A 15073-nucleotide genomic window follows, 5' to 3' on the forward strand; every position below is an offset into this window, starting at 1 on the left:
CCTCTGCGTTGTGGATGGGTTCTTTGTGGGTTTGGGAAGAAAGGCTACTCAGCAAAGAACGGGGAAAATTATTCTAGCAGGTTAGCTAGAAGACGCCACAAAAATGGCGGTAACTAGTACATGTAGACAAATACCAGTAGTACTCAACTTATGACCTCGACTGAGCCCAAAATTTGTTGTTAAACAAAACATTTAAGTGAATCTTGCTCCCTTTTATGACCACACGTTAAGTAAATCACAGCAGTTGTTAAATTAGTGACACGGTTGTTAAGTGAATCCAGTTTCCATATTGACTTTGCTTGTCAGAGAGTCACACAAGGGGATCAGGTGATTCTGGGACACTGCAACTGTCATAAATATGAGTCAGTTGCCAAGTGTCTAAATTTTGATCTCGTGACCATGGGGATGCTGCCGCGGTCGTGTGAAAAACAATCATAAGTCACTTTTTTCAGTGCTGTTACAGCTTAAAGTCGAGGACTATATGTATTCAAACAGGCTGCCATCTTACCAGTTGGGGAATTCTGGGAGTTGAAGTCCATGCATCTTAAAAATGCCAAGGTTGAGAAACTGCGAATTATAGGTACACTGTCTTACTTCACCCACAGTGCTCAGTCATAACGTATTAGTATCTGAATGAAGGAGCCAAGTCAAGTTCATTGTAGTTATTCTGCAAGTAGGGTTGATCGTGTCAAGAATGCAGCAGATGAAGGCACGTTCGCAAGGTCAATTATTGGCACGCAATCGTGATTCGTACTGTGCTTAACCCACTTTAAGTGCTGATGGAGAATCAAGGCTGCCCATCTGACCTAGAGCTGGGTCAGCCATTTGCAATAGTCACAATTGTTTTTGACCACTCATATACACACCGGATGGTTTAGCAAGGGCAGTGAAACCCTATCCCATGTCCACACTAGAATTTAACGCTGCGTGAAATTCCTTCACACAAGTTGCTCATGAGATCATATTTGCTCTGATGAAATCGGGTAGCCCAGCTATTTTGTCCCGTGGCTTTGTTTACAACTCCAAGGGAGGGGGGGGGAGAACATTTCCTCAGTGGGGTTTCTTTTGCAACTGTTTTGAAGAAAATCAGCTGGAGAATTTTCTCGTTTCTAATTTCAGAAGTTTCTTGTAAACAATTCCTGGAGATTGAAGCACAAGCTACACTAACCTGTACTGGATGCAAATCGGTGGCATCTTGCTATGCCTTTTCTTCCAATATGCTCACCTCAAGAAAGCAAGGTTAGACTCCTTTTGTTCTTGGATGGGAGAGTATCCCATTTGATTCCTTCTTTACAAGTTTGCCTGGATGAGTCCTTTGCCAGGATAATAGAGTTGGGAGGGACCTTGGAGGTCTGCTAGTCCAACTCAAGCAGGAGACCTATACTATTCTGGAGAAATAGGTGCCCAGTCTCTTCTTAAAAACCTCCAGTATTGGATCGCCCACAACTTCTCGAGGCGAGCGATTCCTCTGTTTGCCCAATTAACCACAACCCTAGATAGTGAACCTGACACCTTGTACATCTTTAATCAAGCTACACAGTTAACAACAAGCCAAGAAGATGGCTATTTTAATTCTCCCACAATATAGTAGGTCCACAATCTGGTAAAAGGGCAGAGCGTTACACACATTTTCTCCAACCCGAGTTTGTGACTGAAGATGTTATGTAAACAGTCTAAGACCTCAGGCCCACATTTTAAATTAAAAATCTCCATGTAGATGACCAGGCTGAGCCCGAGGGAGGGAGGGAGGGTCAAGAGCGTCATCAGTCTTGAGTCCCTTCGCACCCACAAGAAATCTGAAGTCCAGCCCACCTTGAATTCCATTGACTCTTATCTACCACCAATTTGCTTGGACCTTTGGTAGTTCAGATTCTTGTAGAGAGCATAAGCTTGCAATATACATTTATATTCATTTGAACTGCCCAGGCTTTGCTGATTTTCCCACACATTCCATTTTTTAATAGCAAGCATTGATCAAGAGGAAGCCAATCACAGGTATGTAGTACTGTACCACAGAGATGTTTCAGCCAATGGCTTTGTACTCTACAGGTTGATTAAGAATCAAGATGGTTCTGCAGGTCCATCCTTAACTTTTGCCAAAGAGCAACGTGGGAGTGCTGTGCTGAAGTCTCGGAAGCAGAAGTGCAGAACAAATTCCCCCAAATACCTCCCAGGGGGTCAGGACATGAGCATGCAGATCTATGCAGTTCCCCCTACCCTATCTAGAGCGCGCAACATGGTGGAAAATGTTGGGAGGGATCTCATTAAAAGTTATTAAAACCTTATGATGGGGATATAAATGTATCGGGCTTCTTTTGAAAACATTTAACTGTGGGCAGGAAAGAGTTCCAATAATAGAAAAAGGAAGAAATAGTTTCAAATTTGAGTCAATTTCTTTCACTGGGCAAGACACTATGTATCAGAAACTCCATTATAACAGTTTAGCAGAATTCCTAGAAAGCAAAGCAAAACATGCGAAGGAAGCGGCCCGTCCCTTTCGGAGGAGCATAGAGTGGCGACGCTTTCGCTCTGACGCTCTGCGCTTTGGGGCTTAGCTTCTCGATGTCCCGATCTTGAGCAAAAGGCCTACGACGGCCTCAACGTTAATGCTACGGGACGGAAAACTCTGCCCTCCTGTGGTCAAAAACGGGTATTGCGGCCACCAAAAGAAATAAACCCTTTTAAGGGCATTTTAAAATTACGGTATTCTCTATCTTTATTAACGGTATTAACACCTTATTAATAGGGCCGGGGGAGGCCCGTTTGCTGCAACGCAGGTGCGGAAGAAGAAATCTGCTTCAAAAGTCTTAAACCTAGTTAAGGACTATGATGTCCTATTAATTTTAATAAGGTTTTAATAAAGAATAACCTTAAAATGCCATTGAACAGTTTTTTAATGGCTGCTATACCTGCTTCAACCACAGGATGGTACTGTTTTTTGACCCTTAATAGCATCCAATAGCTTCAATAGATAAATAAATAAATAAATCTTTTTTTTTTATTAAAAAGTTTTATAAATTTTACAAAAAATAAAAGACAATACAAAAACAAAAAACAACATATACAAATAAAAACAAACATTACCCAACAAAACCCCCCTTCCCCCACCCCTACCCAAACCCCCCCTCCCCCCCCCAGGGCCTCCCAGAGCAGAATATAGGCTTAATTAAAAAAAGTTAAAAAAATTTTATATTTATATAAAAAAAAGAATAGAAAATAGAAAATATATATATATATAAAGTTAAAAATTATGAAAAACTATATAATATTTTTATATCAAATTTAAATTGTATGAATTTTATCCATTTATCCCAAACAGCAAGGAATTTCTCTTGCGTTTGACCCTTTAAGAAAGCCGAAATCTTTGCCATTTCCGCCAAATGAGACACTTTAAGAAACCATTCCTGCAATGTAGGCAAAGATTCCTTCTTCCAATATTGTCCTACTAACAGCCTCGCAGCTGTAATCAAATTTAACATCAATATAACCTCCTTTGTATCACAATCAATAACTATACCTAACAAAAATAATTGTGGAGTAAATTTTACCCTCCTTTTAAAAATTCTCTGGATATTCCACCATATCTTAATCCAGAATGCTTTTATCTCTCTGCACGACCACCAATAAATAAATAAATCTTAAAATCATATTAAAAGGGTTTATTTCCTTTTGTGGCTGCATTCCTTCTTTAACCATAGGACTCAATTCTTCCCAGAGGGCTTGACCGCTTTAGTCTCAATAAATAACTTCCCCTCTCCCAGGAAACAGGCGATGGGAGCTTAAGTGGGCCTCCTGTGGATTTTCCTCACTGTTTTTAAATATCCCTAGACTACAACCAACCCAAGCAAAGCGGTTACCAACAGAATAAGAGACATGGAGTTCCAGCTAGAACTTAACAGAATCTCTCTCTGCAGCAAGAAAATGGAAAGCATCTCCTAAATTCTGCATATAATCTTTATTTCATTTTGCATTTATTAAATTTTCAGATTTTTTTTTAAACAGCATTTTAAGCATTTTCCTGTTCAACAAGAAAAAGTTCCCTGTTGGAAGAAGAGACGATCCCCATCAGCACCTCAGAGGTGGCTGATGGGACTTATAATCCAATGGAAGCCCAAGTCGCCCTCTGATCTCTCAATCCTAAAAAGCACAGCTGCAAAAATGATGGGGATATTTTAAAAACTGAGGGAGGGGGCTGGGAGGCAGCCTCCAACCCTACTCCAGCCTCTCAGGCACAAGGCTACCCTGACGGATGGGATTTGTAGTCCAAAGGATCCCCGGGCAGGGCGAAGGCTCAAGGAGGAGGCATTACGCAGTCTAATCACCTTCACCTGTGCGGGCCAGGGCACACCTGGCCGTGATGAGCCTTCCCGCGCTCCGCGGCCGTCTCCATGGCAACCGCTGCGCGAGCTGGGAAACCAGCCGAGCGCTCGCACCTGTGTTTGCGCGCGAAAGAGCGCGCGCCTTTCCCGCCCAGCGCCCTCGGACTGCCTCGCGGGCTCCTGTCTGCACGCCCATCTCGCTCGTGATTGGCTGCTCCGAAAACGCTTCCCTCGGATTGGCTGAGCGGCCTCTCCCCTCTCCGAAAGGCGGGGGCATTTAAAAAGTCGGCGGGCTCCTCAGGCTGAGTGCAAAAGAAAAACGAGCGCGCTGCAGAGGCAGTCGACGCCGCTACCGCGTCTCTTTTTCCTCAGAAGAGAGGCGGTAGCGGCGCCTCCTGCCTCTGCAGCGCGCTCGCTTTTCTTTTGGCTCTCAGCCTGAGGAGCCTGCCGACTTTTTCCTTTTTGCTGCGGGGCGCCGGAGGGCAAAAATGTCTCTCTCCGGCTCTCCCGCGGCCCAAGTCCTCGAGCTCGAGGTCGGGCAGGGCCTTTTGAGCTTTGAGGTAATTCTGGCGGAGACTTTTTTTACCTTTTAGGGATGCGGAGGGGGGCGCGAGTTCGTTAGCTAATTAATAGCTTATTCTCGAGGAGTCAGGATAGTACCTGTAGTAACTTTAACCACGGCGTGTATTCTTACGAGTAAGACGCCAGTGGTAGCTCAACGGTGTTTTATTCAAAGGACTCCAAAACCATAGGTCACTAAAGATACTTATCTCGGTCTTTCGCTCGGAATAACGCAAACCGCTGTGTCTGGAAGTAATTCTAGTCAAGTTCTTAAAATTTTGGTGGAACCTGAGGTAATCTCAGCCATGTCCTTTTTAAAGGGACCAAACCACCAAAGGTGAATAGGAGTTAAAATTAGCTTTAAGGGTAAAATTATCTCAGGAACTGACTTTCTTCTTAGGAATAAAGTGAATTCTTGGGGTAATTTTAGCCAAGAATTCAAGTTCTTAGAATAAAATTTTGGTGGAACCTGAGCTAATCTCAGCCATGTCCTTTTTAAAGGGACCAAACCAGCAAAGGTGAATAGGAGTTAAAATTACCTTTAATGATAAAATTATCTCAGGAACTGACTTTCCTCTTAGGAATAAAGTGAATTCTTAAGAGTAATTTTAGCCAAGAATTCAAGTTCTTAGAATAAAATGTTGGTGGAACCTGAGGTTATCTCAGCCATGTCCTTTTTAAAGGGACCAAACCAGCAAAGGTGAATAGGAGTTAAAATTACCTTTAAAGGTAAAATTATCTCAGGAACTGACTTTCCTCTTAGGAATAAAGTGAATTCTTGGGGTCATTTTAGCCAAGAATTCAAGTTCTTAGAATAAAATTTTGGTGGAACCTGAGGTTATCTCAGCCATGTCCTTTTTAAAGGGACCAAACCACCAAAGGTGAATAGGAGTTAAAATTAGCTTTAAGGGTAAAATTATCTCAGGAACTGACTTTCCTCTTAGGAATAAAGTGAATTCTTAAGAGTAATTTTAGCCAAGAATTAAAGTTCTTAGAATAAAATGTTGGTGGAACCTGAGGTTATCTCAGCCATGTCCTTTTTAAAGGGACCAAACCAGCAAAGGTGAATAGGAGTTAAAATTACCTTTAAAGGTAAAATTATCTCAGGAACTGACTTTCTTCTTAGGAATAAAGTGAATTCTTGGGGTAATTTTAGCCAAGAATTCAAGTTCTTAAAATAAAATTTTGGTGGAACCTGAGGTTATCTCAGCCATGTCCTTTTTAAAGGGACCAAACCAGCAAAGGTGAATAGGAGTTAAAATTACCTTTAAAGGTAAAATTATCTCAGGAACCGACTTTCCTCTTAGGAATAAAGTGAATTCTTGGGGTAATTTTAGCCAAGAATTCAAGTTCTTAGAATAAAATTTTGGTGGAACCTGAGGTTATCTCAGCCATGTCCTTTTTAAAGGGACCAAACCAGCAAAGGTGAATAGGAGTTAAAATTAGCTTTAAAGGTAAAATTATCTCAGGAACTGACTTTGCTCTCAGGAATAAAGTGATTTTTTTGGAATCTGAGATAATTTTAGTCAAGGCACAAGCCCCTAAAAGAAGCAAAATATAATAATAATAATAATAATAATAATAATAACAACAATAATAAAGTTGGAAGGGACCTTAGAGGTCATCTAGTCCAACCCCCTGTTCAGGCAGGAAACCCTATACCAGGGGTAGGCAACCTTAGCTCTTTTATGACTTGTGGACTTCAACTCCCAGAATTCCTGAGCCAGCATGGCTCAGCTTGGAAACTTCCCTTTCCCCTCAACATGGCTGGCTCAGGAATTCTGGGAGTTGAAGTCCAGGGGTCTTCAAACATGGCCCTTTTATGACTTCTGGACTTCAACTCCCAGAATTCCTCAGCCAGCGTGCCAATCCACAAGTCATAAAAGCGCCAAGTTTGAAGACCTCTGCCTTAAAAGAAGCAAAACATGTAGAAAACAGGCTAGTGGCTTAAGGGAACAATGTTACAAGTCGTATCTTGCCTTCTTTCACAAGTAGGATAAATCACATAAAAACCCTTTGACTGATTGCTTTTCTAACCTCTGAACATCCACTGGTCATTTGGTGATGTTGATTTTTTTTATTTCAAAGGCATGAATCCATGTAGACGAAGAAGAAGACATCAACAGTAAGACAGATGGTTTAATTCACTCTCCAGTGTATTATGAAAGTGAGGAAGCCTGGCAAGTACTGTTTGCAACATGTTAACTACTGCAAAAATCTTTGGGTCTTGCTAAAGTTTATCTTAAGACTTGCTTTAGCAAAGTTTTTTTTAAAACATTACTAAGTATCAAGGGTAAAAAGAGCAGTCATAAGTGTGACAAACATGTCTAAAAAGTAGCAAAAAAATTTCTGACCCAAGACAATTTTAGCTATTGGCTGTGGATCTTAGAATCAGACAGATACCAGCCTCCTCCTGTTCCTGAGGACTCCCTCAGTGAGACTCAAGCCTGAAGGGAATCCTTTGGGATCACCTCCCTCCCACCTTCACATCCTTGGAAATAATGCCAATACCAGCCAGACTTCTTAGAAGCAAAAGTAAACCTGGTGATGCAATTTAATAGAGGAATACCAATAAAGAAGAATGTTTGTAGTTAACAGTTGAAATGAGGTGTCTTTGGTGCTCTCTGAGCTTGGCGGTTTTCTTGTAGACCAAGCATGTCCAAACTCGTGACATCATGCGATGTCATGCAACGTATCGGGCTGGTTTTGCCCTTGCCGGCAATGGGGTGGGCGTGGCTTCCACCCGTGTGGGGTGGAGGGGTGGAGCGGGGGCAGGGCCAGTTTTTGGGCACTCGGTCTCTAAAAGGTTCACCATCATTGTTCTAGTGGCTCCTTTCAGTGTTGGCGAAAATAGTCTTGGAGGTTCTTTGTTGCGCTATGTGTTGTTAGCTTCTTTGGCAGCTCCTTGATTAGGGTATTGTTTACTTCTTCATTGTTGGTCTGGAAATTTAGCCTTGGCAATGGTTCATAGAACCAAAAAGAAAACATCAATGGCCCTTTTTAATGTTAGGTTGGCCATTGATCTTTAAAAGATGTTATAGTTTTCTAGCTTTGCAGACTGAGCAGAGGAAGTGCATTCTTCTGCCGAATATTCTTCGAAAGAGACAACGTTGCCGGGCACGACTGAGGAAGAAACAAAGGAGAAAGAAGAAAAAAGAAGAAAAAAAGAGCAAGAAAATGTCTCCAGCGCAAGCCCTCTTAGTCTTCGGCTGTGATGGCACCCTGTACGCTGAGAGGTATGTTTAGTTGAGTCTTATATTCTTTAAAGCTTTAGGACAGGGGTCTCCAAACCTGGCCCTTTTATGACTTGTGGACTTCAACTCCCAGAATTCCTCAGCCAGCATGCTGGGAGTTGAAGTTCACAAGTCATAAAAGAGCCAGATTAGGAGACCCCTGCTTTAGGATATGGAGGGAGGTGGATGGTCTTCCACTAATTATGCCTAGTTAAGCAAGGGTAACCCCTGTGTCTGGGGTAATAGTAACCACTGTGTATTGTGCATTCTTAGGAGTAAAACCCCAGTTCCAACTGAAGTAATGTTGACTTTCAAAGGCACGAATCCAAAATGACCCGTAGACGAAGAAGAAGACATCAACAGTAAGACAGATGGTTTAATTCACTCTTCGGTGTATCATGAAAGTGAGGAAGCCTGGCCAGTACTGTTGAGGCCTTTCTGAAGTTTTCCCTAAGGCAGTGGTGACGAACCTATGGCACGTGGGACAGAGGTGACACTCTGAGCCCTCTCTATGGGCACACGCGCCATCGCCCCAGCCCCACCTCCACCTGTGACCCCCTCTTTACCAGCAGACCCCCGGAGGAGAATCACCCCTGGGCATGGCCCGTGTGTAGCAGCCCAGCCAAGGACATGGCAGCCGGGCAGTGGGGACAAGACTCCGCCCTCGCACCCTGTCGCATGCAGATGATGCTGTGCGGTGCAGGCAGAAGGCGTGGCTGCCATGGCACTGCAGGATCACCTGGGAGATCTGCGACGGGCCATGGAGGCGGTAGGTGGCCCTGCGGGATGGCAGAGCGGGATGGGGAGGCGGGCAGGCGAGAGCTGGGGCAGGGCAGCTTTTGGACACTCTAAAAGATCTAAAAGGTTCGCCATCACTGCCCTAAGGCTTGCTTTAGCAGTTTTTTAAAAAAATGGTCTTGGAGGTTCTTTGTTGCACTATTTGTTGTTAGCTTCTTTGGCAGTTCCTTGATTAGGACATTGTTTACTTCTTGATTGTTGGTCTGATCTTAATCATAGTGTTAATCTACGCATATTTCAGTGTGGATTGCTGGTGAAGAGGTGTTGTCTTTTTTGCAAAGTGGGTACATATTGTTTCTGTCTGTCTATTGATGGCTAATTTGTCAGAGGGACAGGCTCCTAGAATTTATTAGTGTTTTTGGACATTGCTTGGTCTAGGACAGGGGTAGGCAATCTTGGCTCTTTTATGACTCGTGGACTTCAACTCCCAGAATTCCTGAGCCAGAATGGCTGGCTCAGGAATTTGGGGAGTTGAAGTCCACAACTCATAAAAGAGCCAAGATTGCCTACCCCTGGTCTAGGATAGTCAGTTTCCCAACTGGAACTATGGTTAGGTCTTTGAATTTGTTGTGAAATTAAAGAGTTTTCATTATATATTCTGGCCGCTACCTGGTATTATGATTAATATTAGATTTCATACCTTTCTTCCCTAGCATAATTTTAGCCATGGTCATGGTTCTTAGAACCGGAAAGAAAACCTTAATGGCCCATTTAAATGACCAGTGTGGCCAGTGATTAATTATAGATTTTATAGTTTTCTGCATGGCATTATTTTAGCCATGGTGATGGTTCTTAGAACCAGAAAGAAAACCTCATTGGCCCTTTTAAATAACCAGTGTGTGCCAGTGCTTGGTAATAGATTTTATAGTTTTCTGCCTGGCGTAAATTTAGCCATGGCGGTGGTTCTTAGCACAAGAAAGAAAACCTCATTGGCCTTTTTAAATGACCAGTGTGGCCAGTGCTTGGTAATAGATTTTATAGTTTTCAGCTTGGCGTAAATTTACCCATGGCGATAGTTCTTAGCACAAGAAATAAAACCTCATTGGCCCTTTTAAATGTCCAGTGTGTAGCCAGTGCTTGGTAATAGATTTTATAGTTTTCTGTCTGGCGTAAATTTAGCCATGGCGATGGTTCTTAGACCCAGAAAGCAAACCTCAACAGCCTATTTTAAGGTTAGCTGTGGCCGTTGATCTATAAAAGAGTTTAGGGTTTTCTAGCTTTGCAGACTGAGCGGAGGAAGAATTGCACACCTGCTGCCAAAAGTTCCTCGAAAGACACAAGGCTTGCTGGGCACGACTGAGGAAGAAACAAAAGCAAAAGAAGAAAGAATAGAGCATGAAAATGTCTCCAGCTCAAGCCCTGTTAGCCTTCGGCTGTGATGGGGCCTCCTACGATGTGAGGTAAGTTTAGCTGAGTCTTGTATTCTTCAAAGTTTTAGGATATGGAGGGAGGTGGATGTTTTCCACTACCTGATGGTCCTTCCTAGGAAAATAACACCTGAAACTGTGATAATAGTAAACACTGTGTACTGAGCATTCTTAGGAGTAAAACTCCAGTGGCATCTGAAGTAATGTTAGTTTTTTTTTATCACAAAGGCCTGTACTCTGCACCACCTTAGAAGACAGAAGACTCAGTCGTCAGCCTGCAGCGTCAATAGAAGAAGGAGGAATAGAAGGCAAGAATGAATATGCTCTCCATCAAGAATGCTACCTCACCAAGTCAATCACAACTGACTTTAGATAATAGATTTTAGACCATTCTTGCCTGCTGTACATTTAGCCATGGCGATGGTTATTAGAACCAAAAAAACTCCTCAATGGCCCTTTTTAATCCTACGCGTGGCTGTTAATCAATAATAGTTTTTATAGTTTTCTGCCTGGCATAAATTTAGCCATGGTGGTGGTTCTTAGAACCAGAAATAAAACCTGACTGGCCCTTTTAAATGACCAGTGAGGCCAGTGCTTGGTAATAGATTTTATAGTTTTCTGCTTGGCGTAACTTAGCCATGGCGATGGTTCTTAGAACCAGAAATAAAACCTCATTGGCCCCTTTAAATGTCCAGTGTGTGGCCAGTGCTTGGTAATAGATTTTATAGTTTTCTGCCTGGCGTAAATTTAGCCATGGCGAGGGTTCTTAGAACCAGAAATAAAACCTCATTGGCCCTTTTAAATGTCCAGTGTGTGGCCAGTGCTTGGTAATAGATTTTATAGTTTTCTGCCTGGCGTAAATTTAGCCATGGCGAGGGTTCTTAGAACCAGAAATAAAACCTCATTGGCCCTTTTAAATGTCCAGTGTGTGGCCAGTGCTTGGTAATAGATTTTATAGTTTTCTGCCTGGCGTAAATTTAGCGATGACGATGGTTCTTAGACCCAGAAAGCAAACCTCAACAGCCCTTTTTCAGGTTAGCTGTGGCCGTTGATCTATAAAAGAGGTTAGGGTTTTCTAGCTTTGCAGACTGAGCGGAGGAAGAATAGCACACCTGCTGCCAAAAGCTCGAAAGAGACAAGGCTTGATGGACACGACTGAGGAAGAAACAAAAGCAAAAGAAGAAAGAAGAGAGCATGAAAATGTCTCCAGCAAAAGCCCTGTTAGCCTTCGGCTGTGATGGGGCCTCCTACGATGTGAGGTAAGTTTAGCTGAGTCTTGTATTCTTCAAAGTTTTAGGATATGGAGGGAGGTGGATGTTTTCCACTACCTGATGGTCCTTCCTAGGTAAATAACACCTGAAACTGAGATAATAGTAAACACTGCGTACTGAGCATTCTTTGGAGTAAAACTCCAACGGCATCTGAAGTAATGTTAGTTTTTTTTTATCACAAAGGCCTGTGCTCTGCACCACCTTAGAAGACAGAAGACTCAGCCGTCAGCCTGCAGCGTCGATGGCAAGAGGAGGAATGGAAGGGAATAATGAATATGATCTCCATCAAGAATGCTACCTCACCAAGTCAATCACAACTGACCTTTAGATAATAGATTTTAGACCATTCTTGCTTGCTGTACGTTTAGCCATGGCGATGGTTATTAGAACCAAAAAAACTCCTCAATGGCCCTTTTTAATCCTACGCGTGGCTGTTGATCGATAATAGTTTTTATAGTTTTCTGCCTGGCATAAATTTAGCCATGGTGGTGGTTATTAGAATCAGAAATAAAACCTCACTGGCCCTTTTAAATGACCAGTGAGGCCAGTGCTTGGTAATAGATTTTATAGTTTTCTGCTTGGCGTAACTTAGCCATGGCGATGGTTCTTAGAACCAGAAATAAAACCTCATTGGCCCCTTTAAATGTCCAGTGTGTGGCCAGTGCTTGGTAATAGATTTTATAGTTTTCTGCCTGGTGTAAATTTAGCCATGGCGAGGGTTCTTAGAACCAGAAATAAAACCTCATTGGCCCTTTTAAATGTCCAGTGTGTGGCCAGTGCTTGGTAATAGATTTTATAGTTTTCTGCTTGGCGTAACCTAGCCATGGCGAGGGTTCTTAGAACCAGAAATAAAACCTCATTGGCCCTTTTAAATGACCAGTGAGGCCAGTGCTTGGTAATAGATTTTATAGTTTTCTGCTTGGCGTAACTTAGCCATGGCGATGGTTCTTAGAACCAGAAATAAAACCTCATTGGCCCCTTTAAATGTCCAGTGTGTGGCCAGTGCTTGGTAATAGATTTTATAGTTTTCTGCCTGGTGTAAATTTAGCCATGGCGAGGGTTCTTAGGACCAGAAATAAAACCTCATTGGCCCTTTTAAATGTCCAGTGTGTGGCCAGGGCTTGGTAATAGATTTTATAGTTTTCTGCTTGGCGTAACCTAGCCATGGCGAGGGTTCTTAGAACCAGAAATAAAACCTCATTGGCCCTTTTAAATGTCCAGTGTGTGGCCAGTGCGTGGTAATAGATTTTATAGTTTTCTGCCTGGCGTAAATTTAGCGATGACGATGGTTCTTAGACCCAGAAAGCAAACCTCAACGGCCCTTTTTAAGGTTAGCTGTGGCCGTTGATCTATAAAAGAGGTTAGGGTTTTCTAGCTTTGCAGACTGAGCGGAGGAAGAATAGCACACCTGGTGCCAAAAGTTCCTCGAAAGAGACAAGGCTTGCTGGGCACGACTGAGGAAGAAACAAAAGCAAAAGAAGAAAGAATAGAGCATGAAAATGTCTCCAGCTCAAGTCCTGTTAGCCTTCGGCTGTGATGTGGCCTCCTATGATGTGAGGTACGTTTAGCTGAGTCTTGTATTCTTCAAAGTTTTAGGATATGGAGGGAGGTGGATGTTTTCCACTACCTGATGGTCCTTCCTAGGAAAATAACACCTGAAACTGTGATAATAGTAAACACTGCGTACTGAGCATTCTTAGGAGTAAAACTCCAGTGGCATCTGAAGTAATGTTAGTTTTTTTTTATCACAAAGGCCTGTGCTCTGCACCACCTTAGAAGACAGAAGACTCAGTCGTCAGCCTGCAGAGTCAATGGAAGAAGGAGGAATGGAAGGCAAGAATGGATATGCTCTCCATCAAGAATGCTACCTCACCAAGTCAATCACAACTGACTTTAGATAATAGATTGAGACCATTCTTGCCTGCTGTACGTTTAGCCATGGCGATGGTTATTAGAACCAAAAAAACCTCCTCAATGGCCCTGTTTAATCCTACGCGTGGCTGTTGATCGATAATAGATTTTATAGTTTTCTGCCTGGCGTAAATTTAGCCATGGCGGTGGTTCTTAGAACCAGAAAGCAAACCTCATTGGCCCTTTTAAATGACCACTGTGGTCAGTGCTTGGTAATAGATTTTATAGTTTTCTGCCTGGCATAATGTAGCCATGGCGGTGGTTCTTAGAACCAGAAATAAAATCTCATTGGCCCTTTTAAATGACCAGTGTGGCCAGTGCTTGGTAATAGATTTTATAGTTTTCTGCCTGGTGTAAATTTAGCCATGGCGAGGGTTCTTAGAACCAGAAATAAAACCTCATTGGCCCTTTTAAATGTCCAGTGTGTGGCCAGTGCTTGGTAATAGATTTTATAGTTTTCTGCTTGGCGTAACCTAGCCATGGCGAGGGTTCTTAGAACCAGAAATAAAACCTCATTGGCCCTTTTAAATGTCCAGTGTGTGGCCAGTGCGTGGTAATAGATTTTATAGTTTTCTGCCTGGCGTAAATTTAGCGATGACGATGGTTCTTAGACCCAGAAAGCAAACCTCAACGGCCCTTTTTAAGGTTAGCTGTGGCCGTTGATCTATAAAAGAGGTTAGGGTTTTCTAGCTTTGCAGACTGAGCGGAGGAAGAATAGCACACCTGGTGCCAAAAGTTCCTCGAAAGAGACAAGGCTTGCTGGGCACGACTGAGGAAGAAACAAAAGCAAAAGAAGAAAGAATAGAGCATGAAAATGTCTCCAGCTCAAGTCCTGTTAGCCTTCGGCTGTGATGTGGCCTCCTATGATGTGAGGTAAGTTTAGCTGAGTCTTGTATTCTTCAAAGTTTTAGGATATGGAGGGAGGTGGATGTTTTCCACTACCTGATGGTCCTTCCTAGGAAAATAACACCTGAAACTGTGATAATAGTAAACACTGCGTACTGAGCATTCTTAGGAGTAAAACTCCAGTGGCATCTGAAGTAATGTTAGTTTTTTTTTATCACAAAGGCCTGTGCTCTGCACCACCTTAGAAGACAGAAGACTCAGTCGTCAGCCTGAAGAGTCAATGGAAGAAGGAGGAATGGAAGGCAAGAATGAATATGCTATCCATCAAGAATGCTACCTCACCAAGTCAATCACAACTGACTTTAGATAATAGATTGAGACCATTCTTGCCTGCTGTACGTTTAGCCATGGCGATGGTTATTAGAACCAAAAAAACCTCCTCAATGGCCCTGTTTAATCCTACGCGTGGCTGTTGATCGATAATAGATTTTATAGTTTTCTGCCTGGCGTAAATTTAGCCATGGCGGTGGTTCTTAGAACCAGAAAGCAAACCTCATTGGCCCTTTTAAATGACCACTGTGGTCAGTGCTTGGTAATAGATTTTATAGTTTTCTGCCTGGCATAATGTAGCCATGGCGGTGGTTCTTAGAACCAGAAATAAAACCTCATTGGCCCTTTTAAATGACCAGTGTGGCCAGTGCTTGGTAATAGATTTTATAGTTTTCTGCCTGGCGTAACTTAGCCATGGCGGTGGTTCTTAGAACCAG

At 42.7% G+C, this 15073-nt stretch overlaps 1 long non-coding RNA gene across 1 annotated transcript; it reads left to right on the top strand.

Annotated features, from left to right (window-relative positions):
• The first annotated feature begins 11155 nt into the window (after positions 1 to 11155).
• Positions 11156 to 13660, top strand: LOC120313178. The gene is made up of 3 exons (XR_005558077.1): positions 11156 to 11537; positions 11733 to 13107; positions 13303 to 13660. It is a non-coding gene; the product is annotated as an uncharacterized LOC120313178 (long non-coding RNA).
• The last annotated feature ends 1413 nt before the right edge of the window (positions 13661 to 15073 follow it).

This window comes from Crotalus tigris, unplaced genomic scaffold (assembly GCF_016545835.1).
Source record: "Crotalus tigris isolate CLP2741 ecotype Arizona unplaced genomic scaffold, ASM1654583v1 scf7180000018585.330925593:3314079, whole genome shotgun sequence".
Taxonomy (NCBI): domain Eukaryota; kingdom Metazoa; phylum Chordata; class Lepidosauria; order Squamata; family Viperidae; genus Crotalus; species Crotalus tigris.